Source organism: Salvelinus sp. IW2-2015, linkage group LG17 (genome assembly GCF_002910315.2).
Source record: "Salvelinus sp. IW2-2015 linkage group LG17, ASM291031v2, whole genome shotgun sequence".
In the NCBI taxonomy this organism is placed as follows: domain Eukaryota; kingdom Metazoa; phylum Chordata; class Actinopteri; order Salmoniformes; family Salmonidae; genus Salvelinus; species Salvelinus sp. IW2-2015.
Window position 1 is genome coordinate 23,627,012 of NC_036857.1, and position 21,539 is coordinate 23,648,550.

A 21,539-nucleotide genomic window follows, 5' to 3' on the forward strand; every position below is an offset into this window, starting at 1 on the left:
CAGTGCACTTCAAGGAGAGGAAAACTAGTACATCCACTGGAAGAAGAGGATTGTGAAGAAAACCTTGACACACTGGTCTTTGATAGATTACCAAAGCTGCACTGTCATGTTCATTGTTTGCCTTTGTGAAATACCATTATGTTCTATATTGAATATGTTGAACATACTGTGTGTGTGTGCGTGTGCATGTGTGTGTGTGTGCGCACGTGTGTGTATGTTGACCTGTGGAGTATTGTATTAACCAGAGACAGTGAGGATAGGACGTGTCATTAACAGACTAGCCATAACACACTGCAGGGTGGGGAGGAGGGGAGAGAGGAGAGGGTCACTGGGGATAGTTGGCATAACGCCATGCATGGTTTTCCTCCTCTATAAATCATGTTCATATTATATAGAAGTCTGGGGCTAGGTGACTAGTCTGGTCTGGGGATAGGTGACTAGTCTGGTCTGGGGCTGGGTGACTAGTCTGGTCTGGGGATAGTGACTAGTCTGGTCTGGGGATAGGGTGGACTAGTCTGGTCTGTGGGCGGGGTGACTAGTCTGGTCTGGGGATAGGTGACTAGGTCTGACTAGTCTGTCTGGGCTGGGTGACTAGTCTGGTCTGGGTCAGGTTGACTGAGTCTGGTCGTTCTGGGGATAGGTGACTAGTCTGGTCTGGGATAGTGAGCTAGTCTGGTCTGGGGATAGGTGACTAGGCTGGTCTGGGCTGGGTGACTAGTCTTGGTCTGGGGATAGGTGACTAGTCTGGTGCTGGGCTGGGTGACTAGTCTGGTCTGGGCTAGGTGCACTAGTCTGGTCTGGGGATAGGTGACTAGTCTGGTCTGGGGCTGGGTGACTAGTTGGTCTGGGGCTAGGTGATAGTCTGGTCTGGGCTAGGTGACTAGTCTGGTCTGGGATAGGTGACTAGTCTGGTCTGGGGCTGGGTGGACTAGTCTGGTCTGGGGATTTGACTAGTCTGGTCTGGGCTAGGTGACTAGTCTGGTTTGGGCCGGGTGACTAGTCTGGTCTGGGGCTGGGTGACTAGTCTGGTCTGGGTTAGGTGACTAGTCTGGTCTGGGGCTGGGTGACTAGTCTGGTCTGGGGCTGGGTACTAGTCTGGTCGGGGCTAGGGACTAGTCTTGGTCTGGTCTGGGATAGGTGATTAGTCTGGTCTGGGCTGGTGATAATCTGGTCTGGGCTGGGTGATTGTCTGGTCTGGGGATAGGTGACTAGTCTGGTCTGGGATAGGTGACTAGTCTGGTCTGGGGATAGGTGACTAGTCTGGTCTGGGGCCGGGTGACTAGTCTGGTCTGGGGCCGGGTCATTCGTTTGGTCCTGGGGATAGGTGACTAGTCTGGGCTGGGGCTAGTGTGACTAGTCTGGTTGGGGCTAGGTGATAGTCTGGTCTGGGCTGGTTGACTAGTCTGGTCTGGTCTGGGATAGGTGGATGAGTCTGGTCTGGGGATAGTGAATTAGTCTGGTCTGGGCTGGGTTGATTAGTCTGGTCTGGTCTGGGGGATAGGTGATTAGTCTGGTCTGGGATATAATTAGTCTGGTCTGGGGCTGGGTGATTAGTCTGGTCTGGTCTGGGGATAGGTGATTAGTCTGGTCTGGGGATAGGTGATTAGTCTGGTCTGGGGCTGGGTGATTAGTCTGGTCTGGGGCCGAGTGATTAATCTGGTCTGGGGATAGGTGACTAGTCTGGTCTGGGACTGAGGAAGCAGAGAGTGGTGCTACTGAGGGCCCTGGTCCCAGGCTTGCAGTTAGACCGTCCCAGTGTCAGTGCAGTGGACTGACCTCCTGTGTACAGCCCCAGTCCTAATCTCAGTGGCCTTGCATCACATCCAGAGCCCCATTCCCCTGCGGAGCAGTGGCCTTCTATAGTGTCTACTCTGCAACCCCAGTCCCAGTCTCAGTGCAGTCTTGTCTGCAGCCCAAGGCCCCGGGCCTCTGTGAAGCCAATCTGTTTCTTGCTGAAGGCCTCTCCCAGACAGGCCAGGACAGGGGAGAGATGGATCAGCATGTTATAGGGCTGTAGGATATCCTGTATGTTTATAGTGGAACTTTGAGGAGCGTGGCTCACTGTAAACACAACATTAACCCTGCTGGGAGGGAGGCTGGGAGGGAGTCTCCCACAGAGAACACAGGCTATTGTACTGCTTCTATACAGGCCATGACTGGGTGAATGTGTCTGACACTCAGAAGAACTACGGCAAAGGAAACAACGGTCATAGTTATCGTTGACTTGCTAAAGGGCATATAGTCAGACATGATAGCTGTAATAAACACCCAATCCAGTGTATTTGTCCTTCCAAAACAATCATGCTCTATAATAGAATTCACAGTAAATGAATGAACCTGTTTGACACTGGCAGAACATTGTTGTCTTTTAGCCTACCACAGTGTACAGCTTTGCTACGATGGTGATAGCCAGGCTGACGTGACGACAGTCCTGTCTGCTGTGTGTTCCAGGCCAGCTATGTCAGCCCAGGCAGGCAGCAATGATCGCTATCAGCCAGTCTCACTCCAATGTTAATTGGATTGGCCAGTTAATTGATGAGTAGCATGGGGCATAGATAGAAGAACAGGGAGATAAAGAGGGGGAGAGCTGTGGCGCGCCCAGCAGGCATGGTTGGCTGGGTAGAGGTGGAGAGTGGACCATGCTGCCATGACTGCTGCAGAGGAGAGAGAAAATGCCCCCGGCCACTGCTCCAAACAGGGGAAGGAGAGAGCTCAGCTTGTGTGTGGGGGTACAACAGGAAACAATGGACTCCCAGGTTGTTTCCTTTAGGAGGACAGACAGAGCAGGGTGCAGAATTGCATGTCTGTCTCTGTACTGCAAGGACGAGGAGGAGTGTGTTTACTAGGGAATCGGGCAGAGGACCGGCGCCTGCTTGGTTCCAGTGGCTGGGTCTTAGTGTGGAGTATATCCCTATACTCAGAGCCAGTGTGATTACAGAGCAAGGCCATACTATCACACACAGACACATATTTGAAACAGCAGCACTAAGAATGGAAGGAGTTATTGGACTGGCGCTCTCTGTCGTTCTCCTCACAGTTGCAGTCTTATGTAAGCGAATGGATTTTTGTGTTACTGTTTGGCGCCAGCCGACTGACTGAAATAGGCCTCCCATTCAGTGCTGACTGTTGGCTTCATTATGTAAGGCTTGAAATGAGACTGTATGCATTTAGACCAAAATGGTAGGTGTACCAGCAACCAACCAACTCTCTTGTTTTTCTCGCTTTACCTCTTCCGTTTTCTCTCCCACTCAACCCACACACAGCTCCATGTAGTGGCTCTTAACAGGGATTTGGATGTGATTATTTGACAGAAGGTTGGGTGGAGCGTACTGTCGTGTGATTGGCCAGCTGCAGAGCAGAGTGGAGCGGAACGGAACGGGTCAGAGAGGTGTTCTCCAGAGCAGGGCTGCACTCAGACCACCCCGGCCCAACGGCCTGCTGGGAGAGTTTGTTGAGAGAGCAAGAGAGAGAGGGAGCGAGAGAGAAAGAGAGAGAGAGAGCAGCATATACATCTACGCAGGTATGCATTCCACACACACACACACACACACACACACACACACACACACACACACACACACACACACACACACACACACACACACAACACACACACACACACACACACACACACACACACACACACACACACACACACAAACTCACCAGGTAACCACTGGATTTACACTGACCTGTGTCTGACTCTCTGACTCTGGCCATGTGCTCTCTCCCTCACCTCACTACAGCTGATTCCCTCTGGTATTACTCAGCACTGAGTTAGTATTTATGTAATCTGATGTTAGCTAGACCCAACCCGCTGAGACATTATTTCAAGTCTGGTCCACACAGGACCGGCAGGACACACCAAGTCAAGCCAATTCCCCTTGCTCTGCCCCTAGCACCTGCTGCCTAATGCCACACACCAAGTTACTTTACTCTCTCCTTATAAGGATGCTTTTTAGCACATCTCACACATATGTATTATTTAGTAGAAAACCCACACTTTAGCTCCTCGATTTACACATTTTTACAATCGCTAGGACTCATTTCTCAATACTTAGGTTATTTTTTCAAAACTCTTCACACAGTTCTCCTTACCAACTTTCAGCTTGGCACAGCAGTTAATTTCATATCCAAAATGCACTAAAAGTACCAAAACACTTTATACATGTCTCAAATCAACTCGTTCTTCCATAACACTAGCAAAGGTTGTCACCCAACAAGCACACGTTGTCACCCATAAAACAATGACCTAAACAACACTAACAACAGGTAGCATTACACAATGTTTTCTTTACAAATCAAGAATGACACCTCTCTACTGTTTAGAATTCACTGCAGTATATGTTACAGGAATGAATCAGACATGATGCAATATGCTTCAATATGTTTTATGTCATTCTTTGGCATTGAGTGATTCCAAAATACAAGAATTTGTATATACACCATCTACCGATACGGATACAGTAGCAATGCTAGTCAACTCGGTCTTCTGCATTTGGCCACAGGTTCTCATCCACATCACATCTTATGTCATCTTGGGCAATACACCTAGGAAAGAATATTTTGGTATGCCTGGTCCATCCCTGGCAATCTTCTGCAGATATGTCCAGGCATCCAGCATTCATTGCGTCCAGGAGGGACATTTGATCATGTGTATTGTGGTCATTGACCTTCCACCTCCATGAGGAAAATAATTCCTCTATGGGGTTGAGGAATGGAGAGGAAGATGGGAGGAAAAGTGACACCATCCTGGGATGGGCTGCATACCGCTCTGTGAAGTTTAACAGTTTTGAAAAGAGTATGTAAACATGTGCAAATTGGCCTGTAGGTACATAGAGTTTTGCTGATGGTTGTGTCTGAGTGAGAAAATAATTCATGAAATTTGAAAGATGTGAATGCATTTTGTGCCAAAGCAATGAAAAATGATCCACAGTTTAGCCACATAGACTGCTGTTGTGCTCACTGTGTGAAGAGTTTAGAAAAAGTGACCTAAGTATTGACAAATGGGTCCTAGCGATTGTAAATGGTTTTCCTCCAGAAATGTAAAGGTAACTGATTTGATGACAGTAATTTATTACAAACAACTACAAATGTGTAATCTTTAAATTATAAAGCAGGTGCTCAGAGGCTGTTCCAAAAGAAATCTATATTCTAGTTAACGCTTTAAACAGTGCATTCATGCTTGTTAGACTTTTATTCACATGACTTTCTAAACTGCTAAATAAGAGACATTGGATGAAATCGGCCTATGGAGGATATACAGTATATTACATCAAATATGTATAGTATGTATACAGGGGTATGTCTGTCCCATCTCACTGTGGATGCTGCAAACTTAGTATGACTGGTACAAGTGGGTTGTTGGTTTGTTTAATTGGGGGATGGTGTGTCCGTGTATATGTGCCTGTGTTTTTGTGTGTTTTTGTGGTTTGTGTGTGTGTGTGTGTGTGTGTGTGTGTGTGTGTGTGTGTGTGTGTGTGTGTGTGTGTGTGTGTGTGTGTGGTGTGTGTGTGTGTGTGTGTGTGTGTGTGTGTGTGTGTGTGTGTGTGTGAGTGATGAGTGAGTGAGTGAGTGGGAGTGAGTGAGTGAGTGAGTGAGTGAGTGAGTGAGTGAGTGAGAGTGTGTGTGTGGGTTTTGAGGAGGAGGTGCAGTGGGCGGGGGAACACGAGACATTAGAATAACAATGATATTGTAATCTCTCTCTGAGGATGTCGTGGTAGTTTTGAGGCGTAATGCCATTGAGCACTTATTCAAACAAAGCTTAAGTTGAGAGTGAAGCAGCCAGGGTGATGGGGTGCCTCGCTGAGTCTCGGCAGGACGTGGGTTAAAGGAAAAGATTAGATGCACACACCCTTGTTTGCATTCAAGGATAAAGCTTGTATGAATGCTGACTCTCGCTAATTCTTCTGTTGCGTTGACAAGGACATGGCTTGTTCTGTGGAAGACATCAAAGTGTGAGGGCTTTAGTAGACTTTGATATGATTCAGAGTAAAATCTATGTAATAACATCGCAGAGGCTGCTGTGGTTAGTTAGCGCTGTGACTGGCTTCAATAGACCCAGACAGTGACCTCAGCCTTAACACTAGAACCCCCTGGCCTCTCAGCCTATCAGTACCCACTAGAGAATGTTGCCAGGCGTCCCCTTTAGCATATGCATCAGATGCATATCAAACTGCAAACATGCTTGATTTGTTGACTGTTCCGAGCAGGTTAGTCTTCTTTGTAATCAACTTGTCTGCCAGGGAAATTGATGTGAAAAGTTGTCCATGGTCATATTTCTGCCTTTGCCCATGTAAAACTCTGTGTCCATGTAAAACTCTGTGTCCATGTAAAACTCTGTGTCCATGTAAAACTCTGTGTCCATGTAAAACTCTGTGCCCATGNCTGTGTCCATGTAAAACTCTGTGTCCATGTAAAACTCTGTGCCCATGTAAAACTCTGTGTCCATGTAAAACTCTGTGTCCATGTAAAACTCTGTGCCCATGTAAAACTCTGTGTCCATGTAAAACTCTGAGTCTCAAAACTAGGGTTGCAAAGGGGCGGAAACTTTCCAGTAAATTCCCGAAATGTTTCTGTAAATGTTTTCAGCACTCACAACAAGCAACTTCTGACAAAAGTGGATGCAGAGTTCAACAGAGTTCAACTGAAGGTCAAGCAAATCATAGAGAAAGCAGACTGTATTGCAATCATCTCTGATGCGTGGTCGAATGTTCGTGGGCAAGGAATAATTAACGACGTCATCTCCACCCCTCAACCAGTATTCTACAAGAGCACAGACACAAGGGACAACAAACACACCGGTCTCTACATTGCAGATGACTTGAATGCAGTCATCAATGACCTTGGACCACAGAAGATATTTGCACTGGTGACAGACAATACTGCGAACATGAAGGTTGCTTGGTCAAAATTGGAGGAGTCCTACCCTCACAGCACACCCATTGGCTGTGCTGCTCATGCATTGAATCTGCTCCTCAAGGACATCATGGCACTGAAAACAATGGATACACTCTACAAGAGAGCCAAGGAAATGGTTAGGTATGTGAAGGGTCATAAAGTTATAGCAGCAATCTACCTCACCAAGCAAAGTGAGAAGAATAAGAGCACCACATTGAAGCTGCCCAGCAACACCCGTTGGGGTGGTGTTGTCATCATGTTTGACAGTCTCCTGGAGGGGAAGGAGTCTCTCCAAGAAATGGCCATATCACAGTCTGCCGATATGGACAGCCCCATCAAGAGGATCCTCCTGGATGATGCATTTTGGGAGAGAGTGGTAAGCATCCTGAAACACCTGAAACCCATAGCAGTAGCCATTGCACGGATTGAGGGAGACAATGTCATCCTGTCTGATGTTCAGCCTCTGCTTGCAGATGTAAGAGAAGAAATCCGTACTGCCCTGCCCACTTCACTGTTGCACCTAGCAGAGGAAACTACAGTTCTGAAATACGTCAAAAAGCATGAAGACTTCTGCCTGAAGCCCATACACACCGCAGCGTACATGTTGGACACCATGCTGGCAAGAGCATCCTGTCTGGTGCAGAGATCAACAAGGCCTATGGTGTCATCACTTCCGTGTCTCGCCACCTTGGCCTGGATGAGGGCAAGGGTCTTGGCAGTTGGCGAAGTACACTTCCAAGCAAGGGCTTTGGGATGGAGATGCAATATGGCAGTCGTGCCAACATATCTCATCAGCCACCTGGTGGAAGGGACTTTGTGGATCTGAGGCTCTTTCCCCTGTTGCCTCCATCATCCTCCAAATCCCACCAACATCAGCCGCCTCAGAGCGCAACTGGTCCTTGTTTGGGAACACACACACCAAAGCACGCAACAGGCTGACCAATACAAGGGCTGAAAAATGTGTGGCCATCCGGGCAAATTTGAGGCTTTTTGAGCCTGACAACGAGCCATTCTCAACAAGGTTGGAAAGTGACAGTGAAGATTGGAAGGATTTAATCGTTTGCAATTATGTCTACTTATGATAAGGTAAAAGGTTTATGTTTCTGTCTCCATATGATATGGTAAACATATCCAATGCAACAAAAAAAACATCTATATTTAAATGATATTAATATTAATTTGCATATATTCCCGTTAATTCTGACGGAAAGTTTCCACCTCTGAATATTCCCCAAAATGTGCAACCCTACTCAAACCCAGAGTCGCTCACCCGCTGGCCTGGTTTCATCTTTCCCCAGATATGGAAAGCAATTGAGCAAGTACAAAACATGCACCATTATCAGTTTCTATCTGGTTTCTATCGCCCATTCATCCATTGACGACAGAATAGCAGATTGTAATTTTAAGTTTTTATGTTACTAGTTTTTTCTTAATAGCCAGAGCCAAACTGCAGAATATGCTCTTTCAGATACTATATAGAAATCACAATGTTTTACCTGCATGTGACTCTGAAGGCGGATTTGATAAAGCGAAGCTCCTTTCCCTGCATCTGTCAATTACAAGATGCGCCCATCTCTTCATGTACAATTTGACAACTGATTGGCCTAATATTGTCACTCATCAGATTATTGTCAATGTAATCTTGTCTATAGGCTAACTCTTATTATGTGTGAAATTATTTTCGGTGTAGTTTAGATGTAGTGTCAATGGGCCGGCTGTGCAGGCTGACCGGCATCGTTTGTTTCCCGCTCATCAACTTGGATAGAGTCAAGGATATATTTTGCATTATTCTAAAGGCCCACTGCAACACATAGCATGTTTTCGTTTCCCTTACAATACATTGGATTTGTAATAGAGTTGTAGTAAATAAAACAGTCCCATAACAGCTTATTTTTTACAAAGTTGTCACGCCCTGACCTTAGAGATCCTTTTTATGTCTCTATTTTGGTTTGGTCAGGGCGTGAGTTGGGGTGGGCATTCTATGTTTTTGTTCTATGTTGTCTATTTCTATGTGTTTGGCCGGGTGTGTGGTTCTCAATCAGAGGCAGCTGTCTATCGTTGTCTCTGATTGAGAACCATACTTAGGTAGCCTTTTCCCACCTGTGTTTTGTGGGTAGTTGTTTTCTGTTTAGTGTTTTTCACTTTTCAGGACTGTTTCGGTTATACCCTTTGTTATTTTTGTATTTAGTGTTCAGTGTCAATAAACAAACATCAACACGTACCACCCTGCGCTTTGGTCCTCACCTTCTTCCAACAGCCGTTACAAAAGTAAAGTGTAAAAGAGAAGGGTATCAACCTGCAAGCCATGCAGTCAAATGATTAACTTGAGCGTCAACACTAATAAATAGGCATAATACAAGCTCGTCATTACACTATTGTCTTTCTAAATGAAATCAGCCTCTTCACCCTCATTGTTCAGTTAGGCCTCATTTAAATTAGATTATTAAGTAGGGTGCACAATTATTGCCCATTCATCCATTTGTCATTCATTCAGTGAGGAGAGAGAGGTGCATTAGAGCCTGGCTGAGTACCAACGTCCTACAGCACATTGTCTTGGAGCCTGGCTGGGTACCAACGTCCTACAGCACATTGTCTTGGAGCCTGGCTGGGTACAGAAGCGTCCTACAGCACATTGTCTTGGAGCCTTGCTGAGGTACCAACGTCCTACAGCACATTGTCTTGAGCCCTGGCCTAGTACCAACGTCCTACGCACATTGTCTTGGAGCCTGGCTGGGTACCCAACGTCCTAACAGCACAATTGTCTTGGAGCCTGGCTGGTACCAACGTCCTACAAGCACATTGTCTTGGAGCCTGGCTAGGTACCAACGTCCATACAGCACATTGTCTTGGAGCCTGGCTGGTACCAACGTCTACAGCACATTGTCTTGGGAGCTGGCATGGGTACCAACGTCCTACAGCACATTGTCTTGGAGCCTGGCTGGGTACCAACGTCCTACAGCACATTGTCTTGGAGCCTGGCTGGGTCCCAACGTCCTACAGCACATTGTCTTGGAGCCTGGCTGGGTCCCAACGTCCAACAGCACATTGTCTTGGAGGGTTAAGTTAGGAATAAGTGTAAAAAAAAAAAAAAATAGTAAAAAGGCTCAACACTTTTCTGGTTGTGATAACTAAAATCTGACAAATGAGCAGTGTAAAATACAAAAATGTAGGAAACGTCAGGGAGGAGCAGGGCATCACTTTTTCTAATTCTGACTATTTTGAGGAAGTGTATACTGGCTACGGCGTCTCAAAATGGACAAACAGTACTTTTAAGGTCTTTTAAGGGAGTATGCTCTCTTTGGTTTGCCTAGCTGACTTTGGCTAGCCACCAGCCGAACTGAAGCATGCTGACGCCTTTAGAGCACTACAGGAGGCCACTAGGCCATGGGCTTGTCACCAGAGCAGTGATATGGGTCACTAATAAAGATATTACCATGTCGAAACACTGGATGCAGAGTGCTCTGACTGAGTGCCCTTAGAGTGGATGTGTAATCATGGACAAGTGTAGAGTCATTTACTATGCTAAACTACTAGTTATTTTTCATTGGTAGCTCAGAGCATGTCAAATGATACATAACAACAACAGCACTGGAAATGGGAAATTATAGTAGCCTAGTCTATGTTGTGCTTGTTGAAACTTAATAGCAGTGTGTTTACTTTCATATTTCCTGCATGACCCACCATAGTTTTTTGGCATAAAAAACATTTATTTGACTTTTTTAGCATTCTATCATAAAGAGCACAGCTTCAAATTAATAAAAATAAAAAAACATTTCCCATCTCAAGAAAGAGAAAAAAAATCACTATCGTAGGTGCCTATTAAGTGTTAAATAAATGAACAGGGTTGACTGTAACGAAATGACGACTTCATCTTAAATCAGCCATAAATTGTGACAGGAAGCTTGTTGTGTGCAACAGGGAGGGGCAATTGAATGCAATCTTCACTAAAACATTTCAATTGTTAAAAATATTCTAGCCTGTCTATCTGTGGGTAACAGGGTTGATGCGTTTTGCTCGACTCGCTCAGTTTCCCACCAGAAAACACCATAAAATGGCCATAAAATGTAGAACCAGCTCACCTGCTTTTACATTATGATTTGACTATTAGATGTTCAATGTCTCTTGAAATATATTTTATATATATTTTTACAATTTTATTCAGTTCACGTAACAGGGTTGACCTTAAAATGAGGGACAGACATAAAGGAACCTCTAATCACATGAAATAAATAATAATCGTCAGAAATGACTATGTCAAAGCAACAAAATAACAAGGGCTTTACAATGATGGTGAAAACTTGGAGAAAGTTTGGGCTTAAGTGGGTTAAAATCTTCCTAAAAGTCACATAGAGTGCACAGAGGGACATGTCAAAATGCTGAATTTTGGCACATAAGCAAGTCTTTGTTCATATTAAAATTTTGATTTATTGGCCTCCCGGATGGCGCAGTGGTCTAGGGCACTTCATCACAGTGCTAGCTGTGCCACCAGAGACTCTGGGTTCGTGCCCTGGCTCTGTCGCAGCCGGCCGCGACCGGGAGGTCCGTGGGGCGACGCACAATTGGCCTAGCGTTGTCCGGGTTAGGGAGGGTTTGGCCGGTAGGGATATCCTTGTCTCATCGCGCACCAGCGACTCCTGTGGCGGGCCGGGCGCTGTGCGCGCTAACCAAGGTAGCCAGGTGCACGGTGTTTCCTCTGACACATTGGTGCGGCTGGCTTCCGGGTTGGAGGCGCGCTGTTTAGAAGCAGTGCGGCTTGGTTGGGTTGTGTTTCGGAGGACGCATGGCTTTCGACCTTCGTCTCTCCCGAGCCCGTACGGGAGTTGTAGCGATGAGACAAGATAGTAATTACTAACAATTGGATACCATGAAATTTGGGAGAAAAGGGGGTAAAAAAAAAAATATAGAGATTTATTGAATTGTCCATGTGGTCTATATTAAACGGCACTTCATTTAATATAACAGGCTTTTAAAATGCTATATTTGTACTCAATTTCTACTTTAACCTTTCTCAACCACCCATCCCGGATCCGGGATAATTGTCATCAGCAACGCTGAATAGCATAGCGCCACAGTCAAATAATATTACTAAAAATATTTATAATCATGCAATCACAAGTGAAATATACCAAAACACAGCTTAGCTTGTTGTTAATCCACCTATGGTGTCAGATTTTGAAAATATATTTTACAGCGAAAGAAATCCAAGCTTTTGTGAGTGTAGTTTTCAATGCTACATCAGCTAACCCCAAATTAGCATAGTCACGAAAGCATGAAAAACAATAMAATTMATYGCTTACCTTAGATAATCTTCAGACGTTTCCACTCACGAGACTCCCAGTTACACAACAAATCTTCTTTTTGTTCGATAAATATTACTTTTATCACAAAAAAAACGCCATTTGGGTTGTGCGTCATGAAGAAAAAAACGACAGCCTCATTCAGGAAGACGGAAATTTCCAAACGTATCAGATTAAAAAATATTCCTAAAAATATTTATAATCATGCAATCACAAGTGAAATATACCAAAACACAGCTTAGCTTGTTGTTAATCCACCTATCGTGTCAGATTTTGAAAATATATTTTACAGCGAAAGAAATCCAAGCTTTTGTGAGTGTAGCTTTCTATGCTACATTAGCTTAGCCTTATATTAGCTTGGTTAGCTTGGTCACGAAAGTAAGAAAAGCAATCAAATTAATCGCTTACCTTTGATAATCTTCGGGTGGTTCCACTCACGAGACTCCCAGTTACACAACAAATGTTATTTTTGTTCGATAAATATTACTTTTATATCCAAATACCTCCGTTCATTTGGTGCATTATGCTCCGAAATCCACCGGAAAGAGCGGTCACGAAAACGCATACGAAAATGCCAAATAATATCCATAATATCCACAGAAACATGTCAAACGTTTTTTCTAATCAATCCTCTGGATGTTTTTCAAATATTTATTCGATAAAATATCAACCGGCAGTGTTGTTTTTTCAATCGGACCGGGAGAAACAATGGCCGCCTTTCTCTGTTGCGCACAACTCACTCTAAGAGCCCCCACCTATCCACTTACGCAATGTGATCTTTCACGCCCATTTTTCAAAATAAAAGCCTGAAACTTTGTCTGACTGTTAACACCTTAGGGAAGCCATAGAAAAAGGAATCTGGTTGATATCCCTTTAAATGCACGTTAGGCATGCATAAGAACAGAGAGGTTTCAAAAAAGAGGGACTTCCTGATTGGATTTTCCTCCGGTTTTCGCCTGCAATATCAGTTCTGTTTAACTCACAGACAATATTAAGACAGTTTTGGAAACTTTAGAGTGTTTTCTATCCTAATCTGACAATTATATGCATATTCTAGTTTCGGGGGCTGAGAAATAGGCAGTTTCAAATGGGTACGTTTTTTAGCCAAAAACAAAAATACTGCCCCCTAGTCTTAAGAAGTTGTTTAAATATCAAAGGGACGAAAAAGGCATTCATTTCGTGGAACGACCCAGCTACAGACGTTAAGGAATAGGCCTAGCTGTTAGTTGAAGGAGATATCCAACCTAATCTCTCCATAACACCAGTAGCACAGGCAGGAAAACAGTTCTTGTGGTTAGTGAGGGTGTTATCCCTCGCCGCCTCCTTTCTTAATTTCCTATTTTCCTCTCCTCTACTGTGCTATTCCCCTGTGGTGGACTGGATGGCTGGATATGATAGGTTTAGTGTTATTGGAAACAGACAGGGGTTGGCACAGAGACAGTTACTACCACTGCAGTCACATTCAGCTCTTGTAGTTATGAGAAAGAGGAACTTACACATTTAAGTACTGTCTTCAACTCCTCAACTCCTCTCTTTGTCTCTATATTGGCACCCTATTCCCTATGCAGTGCACTATATAGGGAATAGGGTAGCATTTCAGACGGAACCAGCCAATGCTCCGATAAGGAGACAAAGGAACGCAGATATATCACTGTTCTAACTCCTCGACAAGAGACGAGACATAACAGCAGAAACCCTCTCATTCTCTCCAGCAGCATGTCAGTGGAGAAATAAAGACTAATGGACTAACCTCTCCCGCTAATCACCTTTTTTATAGTCTCCTCCTATAGAGAAGACCTTCCTTCAGGGGAGATTAAACGTTCTATTTCTAATAGCAACATGCAAATGGCTGCTATCTCTGCTGCTGATGGTCACTTTGTTTAACCCAATCACAAAAGTCTGTTCCAGGCACTTTATAAACCTCGCAATTATTCTTAATTATGTCTTGAAGTTATTTGTTTGTTGTTTTTTTTAAACCCAATTGGGCTCCTGTAGATTGTATCGTCTCACTTTTATTTAACCGTTTCAATTTCATGCTTTATATTAATCATTCAGGGAATAACGGAATTAATCAGAGCCATGAAATTCTGATATGTCATTTTTTCCCCCTATCCCACAACAATTAATTGGATTTAATCCGTAACTGGATTTTGGTTTATGTTCTTTATCTCCTGGAATACAATGTCTGTAAATATGAATTTAGGAGATCAAACAATTTTGACTGCATTGTTAAGGAGCTTAGTGTGGGGGAAGTCAAGAGGCACAAAGCAGAGGGAGTGAGAGAGGGAGGAGTGAGAGGGGAGGAGGGAGGAGGAGGGAGGAACGGCTGCTCTCTTCCAGCAGGTTGACTGGGGTTCAGAGCTATAGGCTCGGCTCACTGAAAGCATTCCACTACTGCTCCGTCTCTACAGCGTGTGCCCAGGCCACAGCACTGACCAGAGCAGTCAGGTACTGTTTTGTTGGTCTGTTTTGTCATTGTCCTAGCTTCTCCTCTCCTCCCCTCATCCTCCAGTGTGGCAAGCTCTTCACTTCTACAGATTAGCCTAGCTGCTACCATGTAGCTCCCTGTGCCCGCTGCTGGCCTGGCACTGCCCCCAAAGTTCGTCCAACGGCAGCCAACTGAGGGCACCACCAGCGTTCGGGTACAGGGACCAGGCAGGACACAGGCAGACGAGGTAACAGAGTCCAAAAGGGCTCCTTATTCCCTATATAGTGCACAAGCGACTCACTATAGTGAACTATTGTGCGCTAGCAGCTCAGGCAAGTAGAGAGTTGACAGAAAGAGCTGACAGGGAGCAGCGGCCCTTTGGGTTAGCAAGGCACTCAGAGGCAGCAGCATGGGTGAGCTGTGCATGCCATCATGCCAACTGTTTCATTATGAATGGGAAGCTTAAGAAAAACACATTGTTCATTTCGAAACCATGATCACAGTTTCCAGTTCACAATGGTATGTTGTTGATGTCTTAGCTTCACATCACGTGGCTGGCCAATACTTTTTCTGCCTGGAGACTAGTTGACTGGATGTCTTCTGGTGTCTGTTTTTCATTATCTGTTTGTTATTTTCTGTTTGACACTAGTCAGAACATGCAGAGCAGGGTTCCCCAACTGGTGGTCCGCCTGGGATTTTATTTGGCCACCCAAGTTTTCTCAGCAAAACATTGTAAAAAACTTCTTATTTTTATTGTTGGACATAAAATACATAAAATACTGTAAAAACACCAGCAAATCAGCTCCAGTTGATTTTTATTTTGGAAATCTGTTCCAAGGTATTCCCACGCATAATAGAGATATACAATATGTGATCGTATACGAATGTAAGCAAGGTTTGAAATCATTCTGGTTTAGTTCGGGCCTCTTGCGGGCATATTTCAGTTGACAAATGATTTGTAAATATCTTCCGGCCCGCGGCTGACTCTAGTTGATGATCCCTGATGTAGAGTAACAGTGGGCCTATACAGTAGCTGTTTTACAACACACACCCAGCAGTGGTGGTCAGTCGGAAGACCTGTGCTGGAAGACTGACTAATGATGATGAGCTGGTAGATGAAATGGCATGGTTGATAAACACAGGACAGATTGATTCATCCAGGAAGTGGGTTGATGCATTTAGTGAGCTGAGCAATCTGAGGTTTTTTCTAAGCTCGCCTGTGGGATGATGTAATTCCCACGTTAGCTGACGTGTGTCTTCACTCCAGTACATCTTTGTGCGTCGCTACAATTTACACGGTTGTAATGTGTCAACAAATCAAAGCTGACCCACAAACAAGGCTTGTTTAGAAAACAGATGGCTCAATGTGTCAGTGAGCAGACAAAGATAGCTCTGCATCGGGTGGAGTTGCTGTTTAACTGGTAGTCTCTCGTGACAGACAAATCGAGCAGCTGGCCAGCTGCACGCCGCCCGCACGCAAGAGTTGGGTCTGGGTTGGGAGATTAGGCCTGTTTGACACACTGGTAGCGTTGGAGGTAAATTGAAAGAGGTGTTTGTACTATACAATGCTATTCCTACCGTTCATTATAGCTCAGAAGCAAATCAAGCCTGGACCAGAATGTCTCCATTGTAGCCTACAAATGCTACCACAGACTCAGCCAGGCGTATCACCCATGATGCCCCAACTCCTCTCTAGGTCTAGGCTATTAGTGACTGGCTCGTGATTCACCACCACTAGCTCTTGCATGTTAATTGCTTCACGAGTTCCCGCTGTATATGTCTGCTAGCGAGGAGGAGAGACAAGACGACGTGGCTTCAAACAAGAAAGCTACTAACAAGCGAAGTCAATCGTGCTTCAAATCCCTTGGTTGGCAGCATAATGAGTCCCTACCCGTCAAGAGCAGCCAAAAGGAGGGGAAAACAGCATAAACACAGCTCCATTGCTTGGTACAGCTTCTCTTCCTGGTAGCTACATTAGCAGTTGACCTTTGAGAAGTAATTTATGGTCACTGTTCATTCATTCATTCAGTCTCTTCTGCTTCTGCTTCTTCTGCTTCTTCTTCTTCTGCTTCTGCTTCAGTGCAGCTGCCGCCATGCATTCTAAAGCCCTAAAGGGCAAAAGGCTGAGGGGTTTGAGGTGGAAAGAACTGCTGCCTCAGCAGGAGCCTGATTACACCTCCAGAGGGATACGCTCTGTTCTGCATCCCAAATGGCACCCTAATCCCATTAGGCTCTTGTTCAAAAGTAGTGCACTATATAAAGAACACTTTGCCATTTGGGATGCACCCCTCCTCTGTTTTACTGTGCTCTGCTCTCTGCTCTACACCTCCATAGCACTATGCACACACTCATACAAAGGAAGCAGAATGGCGGCTGCAGCCGTGGTTCAGTCAGGATGGGCAGGAAGGGGGCTTGACCCTGGTTTATAGCCTAGCCCAGCTCTTTTATGGGACACCTAAGAGCAGCCCACCCACCTCCCACACCTCAGCCCACCCCAGCACACGCAAGGCTAGGCCAGGCCAGGCTCCGGTAGCCCCTAGGAACTCACTGTTTATGGGCTGAGGGATGGAGGTTGGAGGGAGGAACCCAGGATGACAGTTACCAGGTTTTGACAGCAGAGGGCTCGGGGGAGGGAGGAGTGTGTGTAAGTGGAGAGGGAGTGTAAATATATATGCTGTATACCATCAGACCCACCTGGAGCACTGTAGATAGCCTCTATATCCCGCCCCATCCAGACATATGCAAATGACTAAATCAAAAAAACAGCTGATTAGTCCAGCCACATCTCTCTATTCTCGTCCTTGGCTTGATTCTCTCTGCTGCCCTCCCCTCTCTCCCGCTCTCCCTCACTGGCTGCTGTGAAATGCAAATGTGGAGTGTAACGAACGATGTAGGCTTGTGTCCGACACGTTTCACCCCCCTGGCGTCCCCACCGACACACACACGGTCCCCAGCTACCTCGTCCAGCACGCCACTAATTACCCTTGTTGTAGCGCTATGCCTGATCATCCTTGATATCACAATGTGCTGCTTCCATCGCTGCCATTGTCTCCACTTGTTAGCCCCTCACTGCCTGGCGTTGCTTGGTCCTGATGGAATAATACTGATCAAGGGAGAGAAAACACAGCATGGTATTGGATGCACTATTAAAACGAGGGAGAGAGGGAGAGGAGGGTGAGATGTGCATGTCGAACGGGGTCCTGATTCATTTAGGAAGGATTCTTCCGGAGCCAATGATTAATCCCTGCAGGATGTGATGGTGTCAGCGGTGGACAAAAAAACAGAGTAACGTTGAATAATAATAATTAATAGATTCATATCCTGGTTGAACAGACAGAGACCTTAAAGAGCAGAGAGGGAGGGATGGAGAGAGGGGGGGGGGGGGAGGGAGATAAGAAGGGTGGGGGTGGAGAAAAGCAGATAGGGGGAGAGAGAGAGGAGGGAGGGAGGGGTGTGAGAGAGGGAAGGAGAGAAGAAGAGAGGGAAAAAGTGGGAAGATAAAACAGACAGAGAGGAGGGTTGCAAGCAGAGGATCTGTCTCCCAATTTGTTCTCACTTTGTTCCAGTAATAAGATCCAGACCTCCCCTCTACCGTGGACCAGATAATTAACTCCTGGGGATAAACTGTGAAGAGGGGCTCTCTCTTTCTCTCTGTCTCTCCCTTTCTCTACCCATCTCTCTCTCTTTCTCTCACTCTCTCTTGATTTATAGCATTGTGGTGGGGATGAAATCTCTGCAGCCAGTCTGCAAAGCATTGTTACATAAATTGCTAACTTTCCTTGATATATGTTTTCACAGTTAGATTGGAAATGAGTAGCATGGATAGAGGAGGGGGAACAACCAAAATGAGATGGCAATGCTTCCTTCCCAGAAATAGATTTAGGGTAATATGAGCCCAATACATGTGTTTATCATTCCTTTGGTTTTTAGCTGTGCTGTACCCTCAAAAGTCTTTCTCTAGCTGGAGTACTTAAAACCTTGGTTTAAATGTCAAGACATTTTTAGCCTCTTCCTTGTATTATTTGACCCATGGCATCTGTTCATTATAGCATTAAATAAGTGGCTCCGTGGAGCACTAGCCTGAAGTGTGCTTCTCTGATGTGTGGATGACACTAAGTAGTATGACTCATTTCAGTGCATGGTGAGGCTTGATCTGTGAAATGTGGTGCCCTGGGCAGTCCGTTGGTTTGTGGTGTTCTTAGAAAGCCACTGTCTCAGTGTCTGAGGCCTGATGAAGCAGCTAGGCAGCAGGACTCAGGTCATGCTAATTTCCGTTAGCCATAACCTGCTCACTTTCCTTCATTGTCTTATCAGACCTCTCCTGTCCAGCAACTCCTCTGGAATGTGGCAATAAATGTTTTCTGCCAACGTCTTCTGTCAGCATTCATTCTGCTGTTCCCTAACTCATCGCCTTGTCCAGGGTGAACTTTCCAAATCAGCAGGAGGGACCAAAAGAAAGGCCTTTTCCGTTATCTGCTTCCCCTTTGACTGTGAGTGTGAGTTACAATGTGCTAACTTTCATTTATTCACCCACCTCTCTTTCTCTCTTTCAGAAACATGTGAAGACCCTGGTGAAGATAAAAGCTTGAACCTAGCCTTTGAGAACACAAAGAGGAAGGTAGCCTCCCTCCCACTCCTCCTCCATCCTCCCCCTGTTCAGTCTGCTGTTGCCTTGTTGCAGAGCCCCTAGTGGTATGGAGGGCCGACGGTCGCGGCGAGTCACAAAATACAGCGCCAGGACTTTCCCAGCGGGCCCTACACGTGGCGCTGTGCTGGCCATGCTGGGCTGCTGGGTGTTAGCTGTCGCTGCCACCGTGTGCCAAGGCCAGACCACCTTCACCAGCTTCCACCCAGAGCGCCGGGAGTGGGCCTTCAACCATCTGACGGTCCACCAGACAACTGGGGCGCTCTACATCGGAGCAGTCAACCGTGTCTACAAGCTATCAGGCAACCTGACCCTGATGGTGTCCCACGACACAGGCCCTGAGGACGATAACAAGGCCTGCTACCCGCCCCTCATCGTTCAGCCCTGCTCTGAACCCCTGACCTCCACTAACAATGTCAACAAGCTGCTCCTCATAGACTACAGCCAGAATCGCCTTCTGGCCTGCGGTAGCCTCTACCAGGGAGTCTGTAAACTCCTTCGTCTGGACGACCTGTTTATCCTAGTGGAGCCGTCCCATAAGAAAGAGCACTACCTCTCCAGCGTCAACCAGACAGGCACCATGTACGGGGTAATCGTGCCCTCCCATGGCCAGGACGGGACTCTCTTCATCGGAACGGCAGTAGACGGCAAGCAGGACTACTTCCCTACCATCTCTAGCCGTAAGCTGCCCCGCGACCCAGAGTCCTCAGCCATGCTTGACTACGAGCTTCACACGGACTTCGTCTCGTCTCTGATAAAGATCCCGTCAGACACGCTGGCGCTGGTGTCCCACTTCGACATCTACTACGTGTATGGCTTCGCCAGCGGCTCCTTCGTCTACTTCCTGACCGTCCAGCCCGAGACGCCGGAGAACAGCATGTCATCAGGCGGATCCTCCAACGACCTCTTCTACACCTCGCGCATCGTACGCCTCTGCAAGGATGACCACAAGTTCCACTCGTACGTCTCCTTACCCGTGGGCTGCGTGAGGAATGGCGTGGAGTACCGTCTCCTGCAGGCTGCCTACCTAGCCAAGCCGGGCCGCGTGCTGGCCGCCTCGCTCAACATCAGCTCCACGGACGACGTGCTCTTCACCGTGTTCTCCAAGGGCCAGAAGCAGTACCACCAGCCACCAGATGACTCTGCGCTCTGCGTGTTCACCATCAAGGACATCAACGCCCGCATCAAGGAGCGCCTGCAGTCCTGCTACCAGGGAGAGGGCAACCTGGAGCTCAACTGGCTGCTGGGGAAAGACGTGCAGTGCACAAAAGCGGTGAGTTACAGAGGAGACACACGGACGCATGCACGCACGCACACACATACACGCGCACACACACACAATGCTGAGGAAGCACATGCAATGCACCAAGACGAAGAGTTGAATAAGGCCCATTCAGAGGTTAAGGAACTACAGAGAAACGCATACTGTAAATGGTGCATATTTCAAACACATACTGTAAATAGTGCATATTTCAAACACATACTGTAAATAGTGCATAGTTCAAACACATACTGTAAATAGTGCATAGTTCAGCACATACTGTAAATAGTGCATAGTTCAAACACATACTGTAAATAGTGCATAGTTCAAACACATACTGTAAATAGTGCAAAGTTCAAACACATACTGTAAATAGTGCATAGTTCAAACACCTACTGTAAATAGTGCATAGTTTAGCACTTACTGTAAATAGTGAATAGTTCAAACACATACTGTAAATAGTGCATAGTTCAAACTTATACTGTAAAAAATGAATAGTTCAAATACATACTGTAAATAGTGAATAGTTCAAACATACTGTAAATAGTGCATAGTTCAATCACATACTCTAAATAGTGCATAGTTCAATCACACATACTGTAAATAGTGAATAGTTCAAACTCATGCTTTAAAAAATGAATAGTTCAAACACATACTGGAAATAGTGAATAGTTCAACTTGAACTATGCACTATTTAGCAGTATGTGTGTTTGAACTATGCACTATTTACAGTATGTGGTGTTTGAACTATGCACTATTTACAGTATGTGTTGTTTGAACTATGCACTATTTACAGTATGTGTGTTTGAACTATGCACTATTTACAGTATGTGTGTTTGAACTTCACACTATTTACAGTATGTGTGTTTGAACAATGCACTATTTACAGTATGTTGTTTGAACTATGGCACTATTTACAGTATGTTGTTTGAACTATGCACTATTTACAGTATGTGCTTGAACCTATGCACTATTTACAGTAATGTGTGTTTGACCTATTGCACTATT

The 21,539-nt window shown here is 45.6% G+C and overlaps 1 pseudogene; it reads left to right on the forward strand.

Annotated features, from left to right (window-relative positions):
* LOC111976302 (plexin-A2-like) overlaps positions 1 to 21,539 on the forward strand; it is a 271,282-nt pseudogene that overhangs the window by 19,676 nt on the left and 230,067 nt on the right.